The following is a 10,087-nucleotide window of genomic DNA, read 5'->3' on the forward strand; positions in this document are numbered from 1 at the left end:
ACGCTTGACCCTTTTACAACGTAATGGCTATATTTACGGAAAACCCTTGGAAGTGGTTGCAATAAGTATCAGTATAAATAGAGCTTTTTGGAAAGCTCTCGGATCGACACTTTTTTTCCAGATTTCTTTGCCGTTCGCATTTTCCTTTTCCAGCAGCTTAAGCATATTTTTACAGTACTACGTTTACAATTTTTATATTGTTTCTTTTGCAATTCTATTTCCCTTTTTAGCATTTAGTTAATTCTTTTTCGCACAATAGTTTCTACACCGGAAACTATTGTGTACCTTTTACCGGATCTAACCTTACGTTAGAATCTAGTTTTTTTTATTCCTTCGCTTTTATTTTCCTGCCTGATTGAAGAATTCAAGAACAGATCCAACCGACCTGTGGTGGAGTGTTCAAGACTGCTATTTAATTTCTCAGGTTCTTTAATTATTGTTTGAATTTATATATGCCCTGTTTTACTGTTTATTTATATTATTTGCCTGAGATGAATCTGTTTATGCATGATATTTATTTAAGTCTGTTTAGTATGTCTGGCTAAATTATTTAGGTATCGGTATGTAAAGTAAGCGGAATGAAGAAATCAAAACTAAGTTGGTTTAATTAAGTTTAAAATTAAAATCACTCTTTTTACGGTCTCAATTTACAGGTTTAATAACAAAAATTTTGTACGAAAGTAAAAGACATAAAAAAGTTAAAATCAATAGAGCGAGAGTTTGAGGTTTTGACTGGACAGTGTAAATTGGACATTAATTCTAGATCAGGGCGAGAGCAATTTTTAGAGTTAATTAAATTCTAACCTTTTTCAAAAAGTATTTTTAAAGATTGAATGTGAGGACGAGAGTTAAGCATTTGAATTTAATTATATAACCTAAGTCAACAGAGCGAGAGTTTGAGATAAGGGTGTTTAAACGATTAGTGTTTTCTTAAAAAGAGTTTCTACGGATTCTATTGTTTTCAAAAAGTGGTTTTTGACTTAACTATAAGTGACAGCTACGTTAATATAAAATCATAGTTTATTCAACAGAGCGAGAGTTTGAGATAAAACTTTTAATCAATAGCGTCAACTGAAAGGATTTATTTTAAAACCAAGAAACCAATAAAGAATTGATTCCCTAATTACGACGAACTGCATACCGATATCCGCTTATTAGATATTTATTTTAGATCTTATTTTAGTGTTAGCCTTTCCCCCAAACAATCAAAGTATTACCTGCCTTAGCTTTACGAAGTAACCTTAGAAAACGGTATATCGATTCATAAGTCCCTGTGGGATCGATATCTTTTAAAACTACACGATAGAACTGTGCACTTGCAGTTTGTACCCCAAATTCGACTCATAAAGTCGAGCGATCAAGTTTTTGGCGCCGTTGCCGGGGACTTTTATTTAGTCGATATCGTAACTCTTCTGTTACGCTGTAGAGACTAAGGTTTTTCTTTTTTCTTTTCTTTCTTTCGTTGATTTGTATGCCACACACTCGCTCACAAGGCGAGCCATTCTACTTACGAATCAACGATATCGAACTATATCTCCGAGTCTTACGACGAATTCGGGAATATCGTGCTGCAAACAATCTCCCTCCTGTTGAACTTCCCGATTTCAAAAATATTTTCCCTTCGATACCCGAGATGGCAGAACCAGCTCGTGCTCTTAGAGATTACGCCGCTCCATCGCAAGATGAACCGCATTCAAGTATTGCTCCACCCACAATCGAAGCAAACAACTTTGAACTCAAACCTTCACTGTTGCAGGCAGTGCAACAGAACCAATTCTCTGGAAATCCTACCGAGGATCCTAACCTTCATTTATCCGTATTTGTCCAATACGCTGATACTGTTAAAGCTAATGGTGTCACTTTAGAAGCAATTCGACTTCGTCTTTTTCCTTTCTCATTAAGAGATAGCGCTAGAAGATGGCTTCAATCTCTTCCTTCCAACTCAGTCACCACCTGGAACGAGTTGAAGAAAGTTTTTCTTGCTCGATATTTTCCGCCAAGCAAAACAGCTATGTTAAGAGCCCAGATAAATGGATTTAAACAGAAAGATAACGAGTCTCTTTTCGAAGCATGGGAAAGATACAAAGACATGATGAGACTTTGTCCACACCATGGTTTAGAGGACTGGTTAGTAATTCATACATTCTATAATGGTCTCCTATACAACACGAGGTTAACAATAGACGCCGCCACAGGTGGTGCACTAATGAACAAACCTTATGCTGACGCTTACCAACTTATCGAAAGCATGGCTCAAAACCACTATCAGTGGGGAAGCGAACGAACAATGGTGGAAAAAACTCAAACGAAAACTGGCATGTACGAGATAAGTAACCTTGATCATGTAAATGCAAAAGTGGATGCTCTGGTCCAGAAAATTGAAAGTTTAAATGTATCACCTCCTGCCACCGTAGTTGCCATAACTCAGAATTGCGAAGTCTGTGGAATCCAAGGTCACACTCCTGCAGATTGTCAACTCCTAACAGGAATCCAAGCGGAGCAAGTAAACTATGCTCAAGGAAGCCCCTACTCGCACACCTATAAATCAAATTGGAAGAATCATCCCAATTTTTCATATAAGAGTAATAATGCTTTATACGCACCTGTACAATCTCCAAATCAAGCCCCAGCTATACCTCTGGGATATCAGAAGCCGACCCCATCTACATCTAACAATAACGCCCCTAGGAAATCCAACTTGGAAATCATGATGGAAAACTTTATAGCTTCTCAACAGCAAACCAATAAAGATTTCTTAAACCAGAATGTACACACTGGCGAACAAATTAAACAACTAGCAAGTAAAGTAGATGCCCTGGCTACTCATAATAAAATGTTGGAAACGCAAATTTCACAAGTAGCTCAACAACAAGCGCCTACTGCTGCCCCAACTGGTACATTTCCTGGCCAACCCCAACCTAACCCAAGAAGCCACGCTCATGCAATTATACTGAGAAGTGGAACGGAAGTGGAAGGACCGTCTGACCCAAGGATAGAAAACCAAAACTCTAAAAAGTCAACTGAGAAGGAAAGTGAACCTAAGGAAAAGGAAGAGAGTAATAAGGAAACCATAGAAAAGAAGGAACCTTATGTACCTCCACCACCTTATAAACCACCTATCCCTTACCCTCAAAGGCTTATTAAAACCAAAGATGCGGGCCAATTTAAAAAATTTGTTGACCTACTAAAACAATTAAACGTCACAATTCCGTTTACAGAAGCTATTACGCAGATGCCCTCATATGCCAAGTTTTTAAAAGAAATTCTTTCTAATAAAGGAAACTTGAAGATAGCGAAACCGTTACACTCACCGCTGAATGTAGCGCTATAATACAAAATATGCCTCCTAAACTTAAAGACCCAGGTAGTTTCTCTATACCCTGTCACATAGGAAAATTTGTCATTGACAAAGCCTTATGCGATTTAGGAGCCGCTATTAGTGTTATGCCTTTATCCATATGCAAGAGACTTGAAATGGGAGAATTAAGACCAACTAAAATGTATGTGCAACTAGCAGATCGTTCCGTCAAATATCCTGTAGGAATTCTTGAAAACGTTCCAGTGCGCATAGGTCAATTCTACATTCCAACTGATTTTATAATTATGGATATTAGAGAAGATGAAGTTACACCCATTATACTGGGAAGACCGTTCTTAGCAACTGCCGGTGCAATCATAGACGTAAAACGAGGACGACTCACTTTCGAAGTAGGAGAAGAGAAAATTGAGTTCATTCTTTCCCAATTTTTGAAAGCACCTGCAATAGAAGATACATGTTACTTCATGGATATCATCGATGAATGCATAAAAGAAACGGAGTTAGAAAAAGACAAATCATCTGACTATCTTGTAGAAGACAAACTTTACCAGTGTTTAGCAATAACACCGGACCCTACGCAATGCCTTAAGAAACCAACCTTAGACCTGAAAACACTTCCCAAGAATCTGAGATATGAATTCCTAGACTTAGAAATTGAACGACCAGTGATAGTTAATGCTGACCTAGGAAGACTCGAAACAGAAAAACTCCTGCATATCTTAAGAAAATATCCAACCGCACTAGGTTACAACATCACCGATCTTAAAGGAATAAGTCCCTCTATTTGTATGCACCACATCATGCTAGAAGAAGACTGTAAAACTTCTAGGGAACACCAGAGGAGACTAAACTCGATCCTGAGTGAGGTAGTGAAGAAGGAAATAACCAAGTTATTAGAGGCAGGTATCATATATCCTATATTTGATAGCAAATGGGTTAGTCCTGTACACGTAGTACCAAAGAAAGGAGGTGTAACAGTCATTGAAAATGAAAAAGGAGAAACTATAACCAAACGAATCGAATCGGGATGGAGAATAAGCATTGACTATAGGAAACTAAACAAAGCAACCCGAAAAGATCATTTCCCTTTACCATTCATTGACCAGATGTTAGAACGATTAGCAAAACATTCACATTTCTGCTATCTAGACGGTTACTCAGGTTTCTTTCAAATACCAATTCACCCTGATGACCAAGAAAAGACAATGTTCACGTGCCCTTTTGGTACCTTCGCTTATAGACGAATGTCGTTTGGCTTGTGTAATGCTCCTGCAACTTTCCAAAGGTGCATGATGGCAATATTCGCCGATTTTCTAGAAAACATCATGGAAGTATTTATGGATGACTTTTCCGTATGCGGACAAAGCTTTGAAGAATGCCTTGAAAACCTAGAGAGAGTTCTAGAGCGATGTGTAAAAGTAAACCTAGTACTTAATTGGGAAAAAATGCCACTTTATGGTACAAGAAGGAATTGTTTTAGGACACATCATCTCGAACAGAGGAATTGAAGTAGACAAAGCCAAAATAGAGGTAATCGAAAACCTTTAACCCCCGAAAACTGTGAGAGAAGTACGAAGCTTCTTAGGACATGCCGGTTTTTACCGACGATTCACTAAAGACTTCTCTAAAATAACTAAACCTTTGACCGGGCTATTAATGAAAGATGCTGAATTCATATTCGACAATAGGTGTTTAGAAGCATTTCAAACGCTTAAACAAGCACTGATCTCCGCACCCATAATGCAGACACCAGATTGGAACGAACCATTCGAAATAATGTGTGATGCTAGTGATTACGCTGTAGGTGCTATTTTAGGACAACGAAAAGATAAAAAGCTTCATGTTATATATTACGCAAGTAGAACTCTAGATGAAGCACAAATGAATTACGCCACAACCGAGAAAGAACTTCTAGCAGTAGTGTTTGCGCTAGATAAATTTCGTTCTTACTTGGTCGGAGCCAAAATAATCATCTACACTGACCACGCTGCTATCAAATACCTCTTAACTAAAAAGGATGCTAAACCTAGACTCCTAAGGTGGATCCTATTGCTACAAGAGTTCGATTTGGAAATCAAAGACAAGAAAGGAACTGAAAACGTAGTAGCAGATCACCTCTCTAGACTTGAGAACCTTGAACCGGAAAGAACATCAATTAACGATGATTTCTCGTACGATAAACTTATAGCTACTTTGGAAGAAAATAACGTTGATAAACAGGTAGAAACCACCTTAGCTATATCTGTTACACCGTGGTACGCTGACCTCGTCAATTATTTAGCTGCCGGAATAGTTCCACCTACATTATCCTACCAACAGAAGAAACGATTCTTCTATGACATAAAACATTATTAGTGGGATGACCCCTTACTTTTTAAAAGAGGCCCCGATGGTATTTTCCGTCGGTGTATACCCGAAGAAGAGGTAGAAAATATAATCCAACACTGTCACTCCGCTCCTTATGGTGGACATGCAAGTACATCCAAGACCTGCTCTAAAATCCTACAAGCCGGTTTCTATTGGCCAAATATATGGAAGGATGTACATGCAGCTATTAAGAGATGTGATAGATGTCAACGCACAGGAAACATATCTAGACGTGACGAGATGCCACAAAAGGGCGTTTTGGAAGTAGAGATTTTCGACGTGTGGGGAATAGACTTCATGGGACCTTTTCCATCCTCTTTCGGTAACAAATACATACTCGTGGCAGTTGACTACGTATCGAAATGGATTGGAGCTATAGCTTCTCCAACGAACGACACACGAGTAGTAACTAGACTCTTTAAGAATATAATATTTCCAAGATTTGGTGTCCCAAGAATAGTAGTCAGTGATGGTGGATCGCATTTCATATCCAAGGTACTCGAAAAACTACTGCTTAAGTATGGCGTAAGACATAGAGTTGCGACACCTTACCACCCTCAAACCAGTGGGCAAGTGGAAGTGTCTAACAGAGAAATCAAACAGATACTAGAGAAAACAGTCGCCACTTTAAGGAAAGACTGGTCATTGAAATTACCAGAAGCTTTATGGGCTTACCGAACTGCTTACAAAACTCCAATAGGGACAACCCCATTTAAGCTAATTTATGGAAAATCCTGTCACCTCCCGGTAGAATTAGAACATAAAGCCTATTGGGCTATCAAAAATCTAAATTTAAACTATAAAGCCGCCGGCAAAAAGAGAATCCTTGATATAAGCGAATTAAAGGAACTCAGAAGAGACGCTTACGAAAATGCCAGAATCTACAAAGAAAGAACAAAACAATGGCATGACAAGCGCATATCAAGGAAAATCTTCAAACAAGGTGATACAGTCCTTTTATTTAACTCTAGGCTAAAGTTATTTCCGGGAAAACTACGATCTAGATGGTCAGGTCCTTTTCAAATCACCAATGTTTTTCCCAGTGGAGCAGTAGAAATTAAAGGCAAATCTATGGAACCATTTACCGTAAACGGGCAACGTCTAAAACATTATCACTATGCAGAAAACACTGAAGATTCGCAAGTCTTGCACTTAGACGAAATGCCTCAAGAACTTATAGATTATAATTGATTGTTTTTATGTCGAGCTTGCGACATTAAACAAAGCGCTTAGTGGGAGACAACCCACAAATATTTTATTATTTTCTTCTATTATCATATTTATATTTTTTTTAATTTCTTCCTTAATTATTCTTTTAACTTTTATTTGGTATTCATTCTCATTTTTTATCTATTAAAAACTTTTCACTTCTTCTTTCGGCATTTGGCCAAATCCTGACTAAAACTCTTGTTTTTCTTTTCTCTAGCTAACACTAACCTGATGGGACAAATTGATCGTATGGGTATCAAATTCAGAGGAACAGCCCAGAAACAAAAGTTTGAGGAACTAGCCACGAGAGAGATGCTACCTAGTCTGTATGCTGATGACTGGGCAATGACTGCCCTTGGACTAAGACAAAGTGTCATGTATTTGCTGAGTCAGATAGGGTGGGAAACCGCTCCTATCCGTAGACAATTTGTCACATACCGGAGACTGACTCTAGAATTCCTTAGTTCTCTGATCTATCTACCCAGCCATGGAAAAGGAATAAGCAGAGGTTTTATCCAGTTCAGAATGTTTAACATGGAGTACCAATTTAATATTCAAGATTTTACCAACCTTCTAGGTTTCCCTACATCCCTTGATACATTTACAGTGAGCCAAGAAGAACTTTTTGAATATAGAGAACTTGAACACTTTTGGGGTAACTTGACTGGAAATGACGATCCCGAGGAACATGAGTTTCTCTCTGGAAACATACATAACCCGGCCTTCCGTTATTTCCATAAGATCCTGACTCACACCTTATTTGGGAAGAAGCCAAACAGTACCACAGTTTCACGTGATGAACTCTTCATCATATTTTGTGCTTCCCAGAACCGTCCAGTAAACGGTGCCACTTTTATGCTAGCAAATTTAGACCACCTTATCCAAGATGAACGAGCACCAATCCGAATAGGCGGTTTGATAACCATGATTGGTAATGCTATCAGATTACGTCAGCCTATGCTTGACTTAAGCCATTTTTGTGGCATTACTACTATGAGTATACCCTTCCTCTTCAACACTATGTTTATAGCAAACCTAGGATCTGATGAGTTTGAGCTTATAATTGATAACCAAGTTCTTTGCCTATTTACCATGCCCGATCCTAGGACTAGTGTTCATAACCGCAGTAACTGGCTCTACAATCTGAACGAAACCCCCTCTCCTGCTAGATCCACTGAATCCATCCAGGACTATGAGATTTGTGATGACCAGATTCCTTATGCCGAATCTGACCCTCAGACACCCTCTGGCTATTATGATATTGATCCTCCTCCTCAACCTGTTCAGACCGAAGAATCGACAATACCCGACCTTAGACATCATATGCCCGGAACTGATTATAACACTGCCATTGAAGCTTTGATGTCAGAACAAGAAGCCCTCAGAGAAGAGTTCGCTAACATGAGACACGAAGTTCAAGGATACATGAACGGTATGACAAATCCGTTTCACGAGTTGCTAAACCGTGTTAACTCCTTTGCTCCTCCGGCCAGAGATCGTGCAGATGGATAGAATTTATTTTTCTTAGCTATCTAGTTTTAGTTAGTTTTATTATTTAATGTTATTTAAATTCATGCTCGTATTTGTTTCTCTTTCACAATTTTTGTTTTTTTTCCTCCAATGTTACATTATGATTATTTTATTGAAGCTATTTATTTATTTTATTATGTAATATCTATTATGCTCTCTACTGTTGCTGCCTACATGACTTATTAAAAAAAACAATATATTTATGCACTATTATGCAAAGTAGAATAGCATGCAGGAAAATTAAATAGCAAAATACAATAATCTGAAGCAAAGCAAAACGAAATAGTAAAAATAATTTACCAAAATCATTATGAAGAACGCTAGCTGAACCATGCCAAAAAGACTGTGTGACGAGCGTCACACAATCTATGACGGACGGCACGCCAAGTACTTGTTACGCCCGTCACGCCCCTGTGACGAACGTAACACCTCCAGACTAGGTGAACGTTACAGTGCCGTTGGAGACGAACGTTACAAGCCTACACTTTTTACCTTCCCCGTTTATTCCCATTAACCCACATTTATTCACTTTTCAACCACCTCTTTTCCAACTTCCAAATTCTTTTCCTATAAATACCCACCAAACCCTCCTTCATTCACCACAAACCACTCTCTAATATCAAATACATTTCTTTTCTTTCCCAAATTACCTCTTTCAAACCATTCATCAGTATGGCGGGCAATCAGAATTTCGGAAATCTCATCTTCCGATCTGGAGATGAAAACTATCAAAGGGAGCAATTCGAGCGCTTTCAACAACACGGTGTCACTTCTACCAGGTATCCCGATTCAACTTGTTTACAACAATTAGGATTACTTCAAGGTATCGAGTGGATGCTCCGCCTTGCCGATCTAACCTTTCTTTGCACGCATAATCAACCCACCTACCCATCCCTAACCTTAGAATTCTTAAGTTCATATGCCTACAACACTCCCGCCGGTGAGGACGAATTCTTAACCGGTACCGCAACCTCCGTATGTTCAACACCGAGTACTCTCCTTCCTATTTCATCATATCCGCACCTTATGTGCTAGAGGCCGTCAACCTTTTGTAATTGGTGGATTAATCACCACCATAGCACTTGGCTTAAACCTAGGGGATAGACTCCAAACTTTAGAATCTTTACCTCCCCTGTTTATGGATATCAGCTACTGTCGGTCCAGCCGCCTAATAAAGAACAGAGTAGGCGGAAAATATTACCTTATGGTGAATAACCAGGTCGTCCCAAGCGTTGTTCTCCCCAACATTTCCCTAACAGATGTCACCAATCCCAACCGCCACCTCTATGATCTGAATGCTCCAGAAGCTACCGAGCCTTCACATGCAAACCCGTCTACCGACGAGTTCGAAGAAATGGAGCAAGGTGATCATGCTCCTGCACAACAATCAGTCCCGCTCAACCCTTCCGATACTGCAGCTGGCCCATCCTCCCGACGTCGTCGACGAAGAAGGCCTGCAACCAATGACGACATCATGGATGCTATTGATGGTATGCAAGCACAGAATCTCGAAATGATGCACATGATGCGCCAAATGCAACAACAACAGGAAGAGAGGAATGCCATAACCGATCAGCGGTTCACTGAGCTGTTCAGCAGGTTTGACGACTTAGACTTACGTCAGCGATCACCAGGCCCAAGAACAAGAGGCGGAAGGCAGCA

At 39.2% G+C, this 10,087-nt stretch overlaps 1 non-coding gene across 1 annotated transcript; it reads right to left on the minus strand.

Moving 5' to 3' along the window:
- Nucleotides 1-2,011: 2,011 nt before the first annotated feature.
- Nucleotides 2,012-2,118, minus strand: LOC127077949 (small nucleolar RNA R71). Its single transcript, XR_007787707.1, has one exon. It is a non-coding gene; the product is annotated as a small nucleolar RNA R71 (small nucleolar RNA).
- Between the last annotated feature and the right edge of the window lie 7,969 nt (nucleotides 2,119-10,087).

Source organism: Lathyrus oleraceus, chromosome 4 (assembly GCF_024323335.1).
Source record: "Lathyrus oleraceus cultivar Zhongwan6 chromosome 4, CAAS_Psat_ZW6_1.0, whole genome shotgun sequence".
In the NCBI taxonomy this organism is placed as follows: domain Eukaryota; kingdom Viridiplantae; phylum Streptophyta; class Magnoliopsida; order Fabales; family Fabaceae; genus Lathyrus; species Lathyrus oleraceus.